The sequence below is a fragment of the Strix uralensis genome, chromosome 3 (genome assembly GCF_047716275.1).
Source record: "Strix uralensis isolate ZFMK-TIS-50842 chromosome 3, bStrUra1, whole genome shotgun sequence".
Lineage (NCBI taxonomy): Eukaryota > Metazoa > Chordata > Aves > Strigiformes > Strigidae > Strix > Strix uralensis.
In genome coordinates, this window is record NC_133974.1 from 65,208,946 (window position 1) to 65,225,511 (window position 16,566).

At 39.4% G+C, this 16,566-nt stretch overlaps 1 protein-coding gene across 1 annotated transcript in view; it reads left to right on the forward strand.

The window, feature by feature from the left end:
• The window catches only part of PDE7B (phosphodiesterase 7B), a 181,659-nt gene that overhangs the window by 77,964 nt on the left and 87,129 nt on the right, over window positions 1-16,566 (forward strand). The gene's annotated exons all lie outside the window — the stretch shown is intronic.

Consider the following 16,566-nt stretch of genomic DNA (forward strand, 5'->3'; position numbering starts at 1 on the left):
TCATTTGCTGCTGAATCCACTTTAATCTTTCGTATTCATTTACTTTTAAGAGATCTGACCTAACCAGGTCTTACTTAAACAAATCTGGGACTTACTGGCTTCATGATTATTGCTAAATTACAGACTTGGTGCTCTTGGAATGTCATTGCTATGGTAGGGTAAAACTTAGACTCTCCTAATTCAGAAGTCCAGGAAGTTATCAGTTGACAAAAGCAAGGAACACGTACATCCCCCAGCAGATGTGAAGGTCTAGTTCTAGCTCCAGCCAGCAGTGAGCAGCTGTAGTGAATACCTGCTATTGCCACCAAGTTCTGCCTACATGTTGGCCTACTTTATCCTACAAGTGCAATAAAAATTCCAGCTGACATACAGGTGGGGTCTGTTGTTAACTGTGCCTGAATTTGCCACTTTCAGCTGACCCTGGGCTGCTGAAATACTGGGAATACTCACAAGACCTAGGCAGTCTGCTACTCCTGTCCTCACCTACCTCTTGTCCTTGCTTCTGCTCTCTGGCTGCTCAGCCATCCCTCTGCTGAAATTGTGTTAGAGCTGTGTCCCAGCAGTCCTAATCGTCCCTTGGAACTGTAGTGAGAGTTTTTATCACATCACTCGGTGACTGACCCAGGAGATTCTAGGAAGTAGCTGGCTTGGTCACCCCAGTGTGCTGAGGCAATGAGTCATCTGGTGGGCTATCTCCTGCTTCCAGGAAGTCAAGGACTATCACATCACAACAGGTTTTAGCTCCTGCCCCCAGGGAAACAAACACATGAAAGCTCACAAAGTTATACCAAACAAAGTAATTCCTCTGTCTAGGGCCAGCTGCAGATCCCAGCAGCCTTCTCCCTCACATCTCCTGGCACTAGAAAATTGATATACCTCTTCTTCTTCAATGCTTTGCTCAATCATGTGATAGGAAGTCAGATTCCCTACCGTGCTCTCTCTTTCATATGCTAATGCACACTTTTGTGTTTCTCAGTATAAACATCCGCAAACCATCCACATAAGCACTACAAAACCTTCAGCATGCACAAATCCCACAAATCCTACACACTACCTTTAAAGACAGATTTTTGTTTGAACAGCCTCTTGGTTGCTCCTTTGCTTTTTCATATTCCTAACACAGCAACCATACATTACAATACTTTCTTCCCTAAAGGCTGCACAAATAAATGAAGCTTTGGCTTTTCTCCAGATACTTTCCTATTGTTAACAGGAATATCTGTTTTTAGACCCTTTCCCGTTTTTCCGTAAAGGTAGCCTTATCTTCTTGATCCATCAGTAACAGTTCGTTACTGATGTGGAACTCAGGCTCTTTGAGGTAGCCTTTCCTGTAATTACTGTTTCTGTCATTAATTGTCCCCTGAAACTTCGTCTGTCTAAATGGATTTGATGTAATTCCTTAGGCTTATATAGAAGAAAAAAATTCTACCAGAGTTCTTTGGGGTATTTCATTTCGTTGACTTATCATTATGGAATAGCTGTTAATGTTTGTAAGCTTTTTTCCCATCATAGGTTGCATATGGAAATGGATAACCCTGGATGAAGCTCTAGATTGTTTTTGGTGAGTGATGTGGGGAAAAGTTTGTAAGAGACTGGTACCTAGCCAAAATATCAAGACTCATAGATCCTAGGCTTGTTTAGTCATGTTTTATGCATAGATTCAACATTTTTTCATGCATATTTTTTCATGCATAGATCCAACATATCTTCATGCATAGTTTTTCATGCATAGATCCAACATATTAAATAAATTTACAAAAGAAATTATGGAACTTTATAATAAAAAATCTCCTAGTTCTGAAGCCTTTGACTATATTCTCTTACTCCATTAAATTACTGCTTAAGAAGGAGTTTCATTTAGGAAAAGGAAAGAAGGTAGGAGGCAATAAGTAATAGAAAGGCATTGGAAGAACTGGTTGAAGAGTACAAATGAAGGATCTCAACTCCAAGCAAGTAATTTATATTGTACAATACTAAGAGTGGTAAATTCTCTTCACAGACAGCACATAGCATCTCCAGGGGAGCAGCATGCCTTCTCCTTACCTCTTTTGTACATTTGTATGTCCACAATAAGAATGTGTTTATCTGCAGCTTCCTGACAGTCCCTAGAAAGACACAGGCATTTTGAGAACTCTTTTCAGCTCATAGTATAGCAATGTAAATACCTCACATGAATCAAATGAACTATTTTTGTTGGTTAACTAGAAGGGACCCAAGGATGACTGGCTCAAAAGTTTCTTCCTCTGTGAGGAGGAATAATAATAAAAGAGTAAAATAAGAAAGGGTAATAAGACTTTGAGAGGACTCACATGTATGAAGAGTCAGATGTCCACTTGTCTGCTCAAGACTTTCTGATGCCCTTCTATAGAGGAGTCATGTTTAAAAACAGCCAATTCTGATTATAGAATACTTAAGGGAATTTTAAAACACTTGGTTGCAACTGATGTCCAATTTTCATATTTTAAAAACATCACAGGTAATTCAGCTAGAGAGGGAGTTGCATATTGCCTGATATTTATGGTTTTAATTCTCAATGTCCCTTATATGCATGTGAGAGTGGGTGTGTTTGCCTTGTCTTTCTATGTCTGCACACATACCTACTCCACATACATGAGCATTAGTAGGAGTGGATTTTTTCCAGAAAACATCCAATGCTCATGTACTAAGCAAGTGCACGGTACTGTATTGTGTATGTAAAAGGCATTTTACATGGTATAATAGAGAAAAATCACTAAATTGGACATGCTCCATGAATGCAGATAATATTCCATCAGATGGGAGGAATTAGTCCAGCCAAGAAACATACCACACATTTAAAAAAGAAATTTGGCTCTTTAAGGGACGATGATATCTTTTCCTCAGCTATTCTATCTTTTCCATCACAACTTAAAACCTCAGGCTATGATTTTATGATACCAATGTGCAACATATTAAAAAGATATCCATAGTCAGATGATACTTATTCATTAGTTCCTTAAAATCAATTCATTTTGGATGCTTTTAACTGGATTGTCTGAAATCAGGACACCAAAATCAGCAGTCCTCTTAGAAACCTGATGCTTCTAGGTTTTAAAATCTACTGATTCATAATGAAAAGGGATTTAATACATTTAAATGCTTTTTAGTGTGGCACAACTGGATGAGTTTTATGTAAATTTTTAACAACAAAATGAAATAAGTATCTTCCATAATGTGGAAAATAGCCTATGTTAAAGCAATGCATGCAAACTGCTTACAGATATTCAGAATGACAACTTTCCAAATTCTATTGCTGCACATCAGTTCTGCTCAGGAACAAGACACCGTTACTTTCAGACAGGATGGGAAGATTTTCTTCCCACCCAAGGCCACACACAGCTGGAGCAGAAAAATCACACACAGGAATTTCTCCCTCCCTCTCTTATTGTTTCACAGCTCTTCATACAGTTTAGCTCATGTTGAAAAGCATTTAAGTGCTAGCTCCTCTCAGAGATGCATCCCTTCACTTAATGATACCGAGCAAACTGGCCTGCCTCAACATCAACATTACTTTTTTGGTATTTAGGTGGGAAGGCAAGGATCTGTTGCAGTTGATTCCAGTGCTACAGTGCACAGTGCTGGCGATAGGCCAGACAGGGCAATTTATGAGCACGTCTCACTTCCAGAGCATCTCAGCCTCCATCTGGGCCTGCAGCTTTGCCCAACATGGGCTAGGCTGCAAGTGTGGGCTGTGGCTGCCAACTGTAACCATTCAGTTGATCCATCAGTCACGACAGAGCTGAAATAAAAGATGAATTAGGTAAGCACTCTTCCCTGTGTTAAATTAAGGGAAATTATTTATCCCAAAGAATATAGACTATAAAGTAACTGAGTCCTTTGTTACTTGTGGCTATGAAAGATGACTCTTAGGATTGGTCCTTATCCCACTTTTTTTGACCAAATTGATCCTTATCCCACTTTTCTGATCAAAACATTGCTTTCACCACAACACTACTTTAAATTTTCCCTCATAATATATTCAAGTTACATAGTTACAAATAGTGTTTATATCCAACCCTTTTCAGTAGTGTTCACACTTCAGTCATGGGTGAACAGCAGAGCTTATAGCTATTACCACAATTTGCAACTGTCCCCTCACCTAATAACCCAGATGTTATTGGCAAGACAATACAAATAATAAAAGAAAAAAACATTTTCAAATGTGGATGGACAAAAAAATATCTTTTAAATATTTCTTCAGAATAAATGCAACTGCAGATGCTAGACACTTTTTGTCAATAATAAGTGGACTGGACAATAAGATAGCTGGACAATTCTAACACCTCTTGAACATTGCACCTGCTGAGGACTTCAGGGGTGGTTGCAAGTACTCTGTCCCTGCCCACACCTGGCCCAGGGGAAAGCTGCTCAGACATCCTGCAAACTGAGACGCTCAGGCCTGGAGGTTAGCTGGGGAGACAGCACTTTGCAGGGTCATGCAGGGCTGCCAGTGCTAACTGGTGTGACTCATAGGCATTGCAAAGTGATGAACTCCTACTCGACTCCCTGAAAAAAACACCACCATTTCTGAGCCTGGCTAACAGTGTTACATTTCAACATGTATTTGTTATTTGTACTGTCTTGCCAATTGTACTTGAACCCTGAGGGTGACCAGATAACTATAAATCTTGAATAGTCCAGAATAACTATGTAAGTATCTAAGAAGAGGTATAAGGCCTCTGTTACTACAGTATGCTAAAGGTTCGTTATTCCTAAGATTTCTGTTTGCTTTCTTTCTTTGAAGAAAGGTAACACTATTCTCATATTAGCCATAAGAAAATGGTTACAGCTATACAATGTGGCAGGTATAAGATGCTACAAACCACTTAGTTCTGGTTTCCTTATCAACCAACATTATCCAGTGCAGCATGGTGCTTTTGCAGCTTACATCCCTGGACTTTTTCCCGCAGAAATCAGGGGGCAAGAGAGAAAGGAGAAGTAGGCTCCAGATCTCATCCAAGCCCTGAGTCTCACAATGCCAACCCTGGAACCAGAAGGAACTCCTAAGTTTAGGAAGCTTGGATATAGCCAAAGTGATTAAAACTAATTTTTTAGTATCACAGAGGCAATGTGTTAGACCAGGGAGCTGAATCTGTATCTGTCCAGAAAAGAAGTACATTACTTTTTAAGAGTATGTGTAATGTGTGTCAGATCTTTTGGATACTCTTGAGCTGACATCTGTAGAGATGTAAGACCATTACAAAAGCACAGCTAATTTTCCCATAAGGGCTGTATAAAGGAGAGAAGAAGGGAGAGAATGCCCTTAATACAGTGAAACCCCATAAATCAGATATTGTGAAAACTGCTGAAAACAAGACTGTCTTGGTTATTCTCTTAACTTATGAATATTCATACAGCCATTACCATTGCTGTTTTCTTGAGCTTCAGAGTCTGAATTTGCAAAATCTATACTTTCCAAGCAATACTGTTGATATGTTTAAGCAGGTAACAGGCAAACCTCAAAAGCTTTGGTGAGTCCATTTTATTAAAAAAAAAAAAAAAAATTTAAAATTCTGAATGCTTGTTTCAATTTGTCTTAGCATCTTGGAATACAGACAGAAAACCTAAGGTCAGAATTTTCTCATGAGAGTCTCCTCCCTGGAAACAACTGAAGGGGACCACCTTCCGCACCATTCTCATCCTTCCACTTCTGATCTCAGCAGAAACTGAGGCGCACAGCTGACTCCAATATTTATTTATTTAGAAAGCAATGGAATGTTTGAACCTCAAAACAAAAAGAAGGAAAGTTTGGTTGTTTGGATTTCTGCCAAAGATGTGATGAATTCTACTAAACAATTGTTAAACAGCAATTGTTATAATTTAGGGTCTTTGGTCTGTGCCAAATGCTACTCCACTGTGCATTATTGTCATTTAGGGTACAGCAGCTTACCCAAACACCAGCACAAAACTTGGCTGGTTAAATTATCTAGCTGTTTTTCCCATGGCTCCTCTTTGAGTCAAAGAGAAGACGCAGGCTTTGTGATAGGGTGATACAGAGTAGAAAGCTAATTTGGGTGCTTTGAATTGCACCTTGGTGACTGTCTCATTCTCTGTTTAAGTTAGTGGCCAAGCTGGGTATCTAAAGTCAGTGTTGAAAAAGAGTTCCTGTTTCTTACACTGACCTTTGAATAATAATTAGGACCTGTCTGTGTTACATCTAGTAGAACAAGGCTCCAACCACACAGACATCTGTTAGCATTGATCTAATCCAAAATGATTTGTACTCCCACATACGCACTGGCATCCATATTGGCATCCAGTAATAAAGAAAAAAAAGCAATTAGGAAAGTTATATTTGGCTTTATGCTGCAGGGAAATGACAAAAATAACCTAAAATTGATGTACATGTTAAATAAAACTTCTATTTGCCTTTAAGATTTAAATATATAGTCTACAAAGTTAGCATTTTTCATCTTACCTAGACCAACTATTGCTTGCTTAATAAATGTCTGCCCCTTTCATTATCTTTTTTATAAAATAAAAGTAATTAGCCATAGTAAATAGCTACCAGCCACTGAATGTATAGAGTTCTTTTTTACCATTCATTCTCTCCTGTTTCTCTCTCCATAGTTTCACTATGCTTCAACAGGGAAATTTCTGCCAGTTCCTCTTACCACGGTACATCACATCCCGTTGGCCCCAGCCACAGGAAAGGGCATTAACTGCAGATTTGCTAAGGCTGTTTTTTTACCACTGTCAGTTCAAAGATATCTGAGTGCTACAGAGATGCTATCAGGTCTTCCTCTCTCTTCCATGCCACATACAAGCCACCTGCAAGTCATTAAGCTTTTTACCCAACTGCATCCCCATTCTTGCATTCACATTGTCCAGTGCTTGCTCTTGCTTCCACACACTTTCAGACAGAAAATGTTCAGTAAGATAGCTACAGCAAGATGAATTTTTTCAGTGGAGTAATTTCGCCTCAGAAAAGGCAGTGTTACATTTTTTTTTCTAAAAAAATTATTTTTATTAACATTTTTTCGATGATGGAAAGTTCCTTCTCATTTCTCATTTGTTAAGAAAACAACCAGCATTACATTCTGACCTTTTCTGGTAATTTTCCTTTGCTATTGTTTTGTTAATTTATTTAGACTTTAATATTCTAACATGTTTATTCAAATGTTATTCAAATACCAGGTTAAATGTTATTCAAATATCAGGTTATAAGATCTGTTATTCTAATGCAATGTTTTGAAGTTATCTCAACAGAATACTTGTTACATCAAAAGGAAAAAAATATTTTCTCAGAAGTAATTTACTGTGAATTTTTAAATTCTGCCTGATGGACATTTGGTTTTAACTTCTAATTTCTAATAAAAACAAAGTCTGACATTTCATAAAACAAATTCTGCTTTCCAACTTGCTACTGTTAACATTATTTTTATTATGTTAGCAATTGTATTCTGAACTAAGGAACTGTGATTTTTAAAAGAAAATAGAAAGGAACCGGCAGGTAGTCCTAGAGGAGCATGCACTTCTGTTTATGCTGTGACTAGAAAAGGAAGTTTATGTTCATGCAAAAATTAGACTTAAGTAAGTATTTCTTATTGGACTTATACAAGCACATGTGATGGCACAGTTGGAAACCTGAGATTTAGCCATTAAAAAAACAGCTGATACAGATGGCAAATGTCAGCAAAGGAGATGCAGTTCATTTTCCAATTCTTTGGCATAGGAAACTAGTGGTTTAATAGGGTGATAGGCCAACTGATGTTTGACTTTTTTCCACACAGTCACAAAACCTGGTAAAAGTTACATCACTTCCTTGCATGCTAGCCCCGCTAAATTGTTTCCTGTGCCAATGTTCCAGCTGAAGTTGGAAATACTGGAGGATTTCTTTCCCTTTCTGAAAAGCCAAAGTTAATGGTGGCTGAAACCAGTTTCATCTGGTATTACTTGAACATTGATATTATACTTTAAAAATAACAGCAAAAGCTGTGTAATGGGTTTCATTGAAGTGCATAAGAAGTTCCTGATAAAAATAACAGAAACCATTTACTTATTTAGTATATGCATAATATTCCATTAAAAACAAGCCAGCATTAGCAAGAAGACAGACTAGACCATCGTTTGGACTTTTTTTTTAATTCTGATTTTGGGACAGTAACGAACACTGTCTAACACCTCCACTTTTCAAAGCACTCAAGAGCATGACCAGAGCTGTATGAAAAGCGTGGAATACAGAACTGGGGAGCACAATTGTCCCTGGCAGTTCAGTGCTCCCTTGAGCACTGAAATTTTCTTGCCTTGGCTAATGGAGACACACAGCAATCTCCTTCAGTCAGCATCTCTGAGTGTGATCAGAACTTTGCAGACTTCAAAAAAAGGGTGACTCTTTGCCAAGCCTGCATTTATAGAGAGAAGATGATGCCTGTCATTCTAAGGATCTGAGCTTGGTTTCTGAATTAAGCATCTTCAGACTGCAACTGTGGGTGGGAGAAAATGTTTGTGGGAGCAATCACTCTTATGTTTAGCTCTCTCATCCCACTCAAAGGTGGCTGAAAATGGTTTTGTTGTTGTTTCTAGAGCATCTCTGTCAGCAGAAGGCAAGCTAAAGAGAGTAACCCAAAAGTCTTCAGATTGTGAGATTAAATAACGAGTGATGTCTTGTAATTGACTTGGCATATGATATTGCAGACCTCAGAAAAATAGATCAAGCACAGGCAAATATAGTCCCTAGAATTGAACAGACAGTGAAAGGGAGACAGAAATTTTGGCCTGACTATCCCACCTGAAAACTTCTGAAATCCCATTGCTACTGACGGAAAGAGATGTTTATGGATGTCAATACCATGACCAAAGCTCATATTCTGATGTGTGGCTAAGGTCTGGGAAAAAATCTGTATAGAGTATAATATTTGCATGACCATCTTATCAAAATAACCTGAATGCTTTCCTCTTTTACTAAGCTTTTGATCAATTATGGGTTTTTTTAAAATAACGTATCTTACAATTACTGTGTATCTAAATGAATATTGCTATCATAAGAGCTGTGCAGAGCCCTGCAAAATGATGTGTGATTGCCTGGATTGAAAAAAAAGTTGTAACAGATATCTTAGGAAACATTGGAAAACATTTATGGTTTTACATATGGTCAGGATATCTTGGAAAGCATACTTCAGCTGGAACTGAATTACTGAGAGCAGCCTGCCCAAATACATCTGAGAGAAACAGTTTTTCCAGAAAGCCTCCCCTCCATCTGCAGATCTAGTGGATGCCTTTAACCAGTTATAGATAGCTTTTCCTCCCAGGCTATCAAGAGTTTTTTTCTTTCTGCAGCGGCATCATCAGCAAGACTACATTTCGAGTGGAAGCTGTAGTGAAGAAAAGAACAAACATGCGTTTGCGTGATTATCAATAGGTTTTGATAGCATGGTAATAAAATGCCAGCACAGGGGTGACAGCAGAGCTCCAAAGCTGCTGATAGTGGTGGAGCTACATTTACACAAATGCATTTGTAAGAAACGCAAAGAGCTTGATTACAGTAAATATGGCCTGATTTTGCAGTCATGAGAAACTAGGTCAGAGGGAGCTTAGTTTATCACTAGGATGTTTGTGTATCATTGTTAGACCTTTCCCATGACTTCCCAGCTGTATCTCCTGTCCATCCCCACAGCAAACTGTACTCGCTGCTGTCATGCAAGACACAAACAGGGAAATGAAGCCATAGCACTTCTGTAAGAGGGCAAATAACCTCAGCTTTGGGGTGTGTACATCATTGGAAAGCTGATGTGCAGACAGAATAAAGACACAGAAAGTGTGGTTACAGTGTGAGCATAAATGTAGAAACAGTACTCATGTCCCATAGATATTTCATCCAAAATACACATCTGTATTTGTTCTGCTATAATTTAGTGGCCTAGGTATTCAACCTGACCAAAGTATCAAGCTTACTTAGTCACTGCTAGTGATAAGTCTGCTATCAGAACGTACATGGCATCAGGCAAAACCCAATTCAGTTGTATTACTTTACTCTTGCATTGCAAATAGGAATAAATTTGGGAGAGGTCTGCACAAGGCCTATCCCTAACCTATGCCATCCTAATGATCATTATAGGGTCTAAATGGGATTACACACAGAGAGAAATTCACCATGAATTATTAAAGTCAAAAAGACAAAAAATGAAGAATAACAAGGAGTAGATACTCTGCAATATTAATATGTGCAGCCATCAAATATATGAAACGTTTTAAAAGAAATATGTATTAATTTTATTTTAAATCGTGCTTGTTTTCCTAGTCAAATATTATGTCCTCTCCATTTTGCAATCTAAAATGAAAAACTAAGTTATCAGATCTTGTGATATCTGATTTACAAATGAAGGAGCAAGCCATATTATTCCTCTGTATTTATCATTATATTTCCATCCCATTTATTCTTACTGTACTATGCTTTCTTTGTCAAAAATTTAAACTAGATATCACTTAATGCAGATTTTTCAGCTACTAACTTTGTTATTATAATTTCAAAAGACAGGAAAAGACAAAATTATAGTTGCAAGTCTTTTCCATATACCATAAGGGGCAAGGATACTATAGGTTATACAGTTACTCATGCCGGCTCATTAAGGTAGTAGGTGAAGGAAGAAATATTTCAAATGTGGTGCATCTCTCATCTTTCAAAATGCTGCCATAATTTGTAGGTACTTAATATGTATGCACATGCTCAGCTTTAAAGACAGCAGTAATCCTTTTGAATTCATTGAGACTATCCAGTTACTTAATATTAGTTATGCATTTAAGAGATAAGCATCTCTCATCTGGCTAGTCCCTTTTTCTACTCAGTCTTTTTTTACCTATTCACAAAAAGGAATACTGCAGAATGCAGCAGTTATTCTTGTCATAGGTTTATTACATAAAGATGATGACTAGCATTTGCACTGTCTCGTATAATAGGTTATTATATTCTGCCTACCTGATTTCTGCCTACATTTTCAATTAGACGCACTGTTCTTAACCTCCCACTCCATTACCCTAGTCCATTATTAAGCATCTGTTGCAAAACCATTGCAGTGATCACTGCATAACAGCTTCTTTGGGGATGGCAATGAGCTTTTCTTAAATCTTTTGCCTTTACCTTAGCTCAGGTAAATCTCGCTTGCATGTAAGAATTGAGGGAGGAGATAAACTAATAGAGTCCATCAGATACATTGTGCAACACAGTTAAATATAGCGCTGGCAATTCCCTTCTTCTCCTTCAGCTTATCATTATTATTTTCTTATCATGGTTTATTAAGGTGAAATGAGTCTATTATCTGTTATTTCCTTTAAAGCTACAGAGAATTTCACTGTGTACTGTGGGAGATTTTAAGCATCAGACTCAGTATGCTGAACTTTTAATTTTCTAGTGCAGGCAATGGAAAAATTACACAACCTCACTGTTTCCAATTAGTTACGGACTTCTGTTTATTCCTTTACCACAAGCATTTTTGCTTAGTTAGTAGTACAAATTGTTAATCATAAAAATGTGCTATCTCACATGTGCTAAGAAAGAAAAAGGAATTGGCTCCTTGCCCTGCAGAACTCAAGTAATCCTCACTCCTCTGTTTCCAGAACCTTTTTCCAAGGAGTCTGATTGACTGATGACAACAAACAAAAGATTACCATGAACTCATAGAACACCACTGACTGTCTTCAACATTTCCCAGTAGGTGAGACTCTCAAAGAGTGATGCTGTGTGCAGCTCAGGCAATGACAAATAGCACATCATACCATTCCCTGAGAAACTCATTTCACTACTCTTGACAGTGAGATGGTAGCAGATGAAAAAATCTCCTACTGTGTACCTTGAGTATGCATCAAAAAAAAATGTTAGCAAATTGTTAAGAATTCATAGTAAAAATATTAAAATAATGTCAGGGTTGGGGAAAAAGTTCTGAGATAGAGTTTATAGAATTTAGTATGTCCAGTCTAGAGCAAAGACATAGTAACTCTCCCCAAATAAATCTAAAATTATTCATAATCATAAATATTAAATTATACATACTTAATAAAGTAATGGCAATGGTAAAAATAAATGAGAAATTGTTCTGATTAGTAAGAATACATTTAAAAATAACAGACATCTGGAATGAGACAAATGTGGGGCAAAGAATAAGAAAATTATACTAAGATTTTTCAAGCAATGAAAGAAACCTTCCAGGAGGTCATTAGAAAAATTCTTGCAAGCTCTGCATAACTCTGCCTGCTTATGTTTCAACTATCCTATTCTCCAAGCTTCTTAGGTACTCTGTTCCCTTGTCCCTTCTAAAAGTTACTCACATTCTTGTTTTCTCTACTGCTCATTTTAGGCTGCCCTGCAAATCTGCAGCACCTTTTTTTTTTTACTTTATGTGTAAGGACTGTGCCCCGGCATTCGCAATCTTCTCTTTTCTCTTAAGGTCACATCACACCCCTGAAGTCTTCTAAAACTTGATCACAGTGATGGTGTCATCACTTGGGTCTGACCCCAGGCAATGGTCTAGCCTATTGTCTCTGCATGACTCTGCGACCCCTAGGACAGAGGCAAAGGCATACTTTTCATAAGTGACTACTGATTGAAGATGATTCTGCTAATGAGTGCCATCTAAAGACACATGCTTTACACTTTCTAAAAATCAGTATCTGATAGTCTTTGAAACTGGTCTCTACATTTGGAGTATTTAATGTTTGTTAATCACTTGAAAAAATGGTAGCCTTTTTCCATTTTTTTGTTTTAATAATGTACTGTATAAATAGACAATATCAAATTTTTTCAGGTGTTTGTTTGGGAACATATTCTTTGTAAGTTGTGACACAATGCAGTGGTGTGGGTTAGCTGAAAGAATAGACAAAGTTTCCAATAGTAATGAATCTGCCACTCTTACTAATTTATGAGCCATTTTTTCAAACATCGGCTATCAGATAGAAGTGAGAGGAATAATAGAATATAACTTCTCCTTTACAATGCTGTGTTAGTACAGAAAGGCAAAGACGCCTGTACTCTAAGGAAGCTGTCAGCAACATTGCAGGCTGGAGGTCCCAGTATCACTTACAGCACTGGCAAGCAGGAGGTCATTGCTGGAGAATGAAGCTTGAGGAGGGAAGCAAAAGGAAAAGGCTAGGGGGGAGGGGGCGGGGGTAGAGGGGGGGAATCAAGGATCTTTCTTCACCATTCTTTTTTTACAGCTTTTGTGTGTCTGGACTGATTTGTTGTGGGAGAGCTGCTGGAGACAGTATATTTGGCACAGGACGGGGTAGCTCAAAGCCAAAAGGATGGTGCTATTGCCAGTTTAAACCATGGCTTTTCTTTTTTTTTTTTTTTTTTTTTCCTCCTCTTTCCCCCTCCCTCCATTTTCTTTGAAGGAAGGAAAAGAAAAAAGGGGAAGAAAGGGACTTGCAATGAAAACCAGAGCAGTGGGTTAACGACGGCCCTGCAGGCTTCAGTAGACTGGAAAGATACACGAGGCACTTCCTCTACCATCTGGCATGCAATTCTGCTGCTGCTGCTCTTAGTACATAACTTTGGAGTGAATAAGCAAACAAGTAAAGCTTTTTAAGAGACACCAATTATGAAACACCAGCTATTAATCTGTCAGTTTACTCCCTTCCCTTTTCTCCCACCACAGTATTCCTTTCCTCAGGTCGTTTCCAGTTCTCGTGTCTACCTGTGAAAATATGCACTGCCTTGTCAGGTTTTCAGATGACTCTGTTCGCCTTTTCGTTGGCATTGGTTCTCAGGATGAACGAGGGCCAGAGCTAATACATTTATATTTCTCTTGTAATCACTTAAGCTGCTTTGACTTGGAGTCAGAGAGAAATGCAGTTAGTAGCAATAAAGTCATCCATCTCTGTTGAAAGACTTCTTAAAGTCTGGCTGGAAGTGGGAATGCAAAAGAGAAGTTTTAGGTGAGCTGAGCTTGTTGAAGGACTGTTCAAAATGCAGTCACAAATGCCTGGGTACATTGCTGTGTAGGACCATGTTATCTTTTAATTCTGATGGCTTTTCTCAAGCACAATGAAAAGCATTATGTTGAGGTCACATCTTCAAGTTGGGCAAATCATCACAGCACAACTGAAGTCAGAGAAAAAGAGAACTTGCAAAATCTGAGCATTTTGTCTTTTTAAAGTCTCTGAGAGTGATGCTACAGATGATACCTCATAAACAAGGATCTTCCAGGCTTTCCTGTGAGCAGCTCTCATCTGGATCCATTCTTATAACAAAAAAGACAAAACAAAAGTCAATCAGTATCAGCAAAATCTTGGATGAATTAAGGATAAGTAATCACTGAATTGTAGTACAACTGTGAAGCACAAGTTTAGTAAGAATAAGGTGTATTAATTTACAGACATACCCATTAGTGCCAGGCAACATTTTTTACACTATTTATTCTTTTTCATTTGCCACTGCTGATCCTTAAACTGGCCAGAAATGGGGAGGGGGGGGGGGGGGGGAGAAACTCCAGGCAATCTCAAGCAGTTGCTTTCATTTGACACTAATTTTCCCAGAAAAAATACATAGTTAGGTTTATTACATAACTTCTTTGAAATACTAAAACTCTAACAAACAGATCACAGTTTCAGTTTGGTTTTTGATTGGCCTCGTGCTTTGCACCTGTGGAACTGTAAGTGAAAAGAGATACAATAATTAATGCTTTGATTCTGACTGCCTGATCCTATCGACAAGGCAGGTACATACCCAAGTGACCCGACTACAGGTGGCACAAAACTTTCCACAGTTTTAAGGACATAAAAAGGTAGTGGAGATTTTGAAAACTCAGAAGATTGCTGTTGCTGCTATCGAGAGGGTTGATGGCTGTTCTGTTAAGCACTTAAATATTCAGATATTCATCTAAAAATTGGGCTGGGCATCTATGAATACATTCTCTTCTGAGATGCCTGGTATTTTTTGTATCCAGTGAAGCTGGAAATGCCACAAGGATAGCCTTTCTTTAACAGTGCTCTGGCGCTTCTGCTCTTTGCCCCAGCGAGGAGCAGGAAGTGCAGAGGTAAACAAAGAGGAAAAACAGTAACTGAAAAAAAAAGTTACTGCAACTCCTTGTAGCTCAAAACCAAAGTGAAGCAGTTGGGGTGTAAGGTTTAACTCGCCCTGTAGGCAAGTAGTCTTCTCAGTCTTTTGGACTTCAGTTGCCTAGTTTACCCCTCTCTAACAGGAACAACATTGCTTTAGAGTAATTGCACAACACGCACTAATATGAAAAACCTAAAATATCACAAGAAGCCATATGAACCTAACAACAATAAATTTGCCTTTCCACAAAATTGTAACCATAGATTGTACGAATGTGTTAATGCTTGTGCTACTGTACTGCACATCATCTATTTGTTTTCTTTGTTCTTAACCCTTTTGTTCCAAGAGTCAGGATATCCTGATGCTAAGGTCTCTGCAAAATAACAGTACAACAATAGTATAATACTTCGGAAGCGCTTCACAATTTTCAGGACAGAGCCACCTGAAAGTGTAGTATACAAACAGTACGGCACTACAGCCTGCAGTCAAAATAGGGCTAGTTTTTGAAAAGCATTAGAGTTGTCAGTTTGAGGTGGGAACATTAAGATAAGGATGGCAGAGGATCCTAGAACAGGGGAACAGCACGCTGCCCCTGCTGATGATGGCATGAGGAGGAAAGGCTTGTGCTCTCTGTTTTCTACACCTAAGGATGTTTATTAATTTTCAGTCCATTCTCTTGGCTCCTCTTCCTCTGTGAAGGAAGATCCTGCTTCTTTGCCAGGTTTGTTTGGTTTTTTTTTCCACCTGGAAAGAAGGCAGAACATTGAATGTAACCTGGAGAAGACAAATGTATTACTATGCATGCTAGGAAGTACTATAATGCCCACTGAAATCCCATTAAGTAAGTCTTCTGTAATTTTCCTCTGCTGTACCCTCTGTAAACTGACAGCTAAAGGACAGACCCGTACCAGTGGCAGGCTAAGAGGCATATATTGTATAAAGGCAAAATAAAAGTTCTGAAAATCGCAAGGCCCCTCCCGGTCAGGGACCCCGGGGAAGGGACGGGTGCTGCTGCGGTGCCTGGCCGAAGGCCGCCCCCAAGCCCAGGGACAGGGTCGCTGACGGCTGCAGAGCCCCAGCACCCCCCCTCATTTCTGCGTGAGACGGAGCCCTCTCCCGGGCGGCTTTGCCTTGTTTTTAAAGATTAGCGATGAATAATTGTCTTCTCGTCGGAGCCTGTGAATGATCGCTGCCACCAGGCAGTGTCCTAGCGTGAACCCATTCAGGTGGCGCTCGGCGGCCCCAGCCATGAGGACGCGGGGCAGACCCCGCACCCTCCCCAAACCCGTCGTTGCAGCAGCTCGCTCCTCTCCGACCCGTCGAGCGCCCGGCACCTTCGCTGCCCTCCTGCGTGCTCGGTTTGGGTACTTTCCCTCGGGTTGGCGTCCGAAAACGGGGCGGGGGGGGGGGGGGGGGGGGGGGGGCACGTACACCGCCCGCGGACTCGTGTCCCGCTCCCGGCTCTCGCAGCGAGCGGCGGGACGTGAATCACCGCCCTTCCTCCCGGCCGCGGGGCAGCCGAGGTTACGGCGGGGTTTGACTAAGAGGCCAAAACCCCC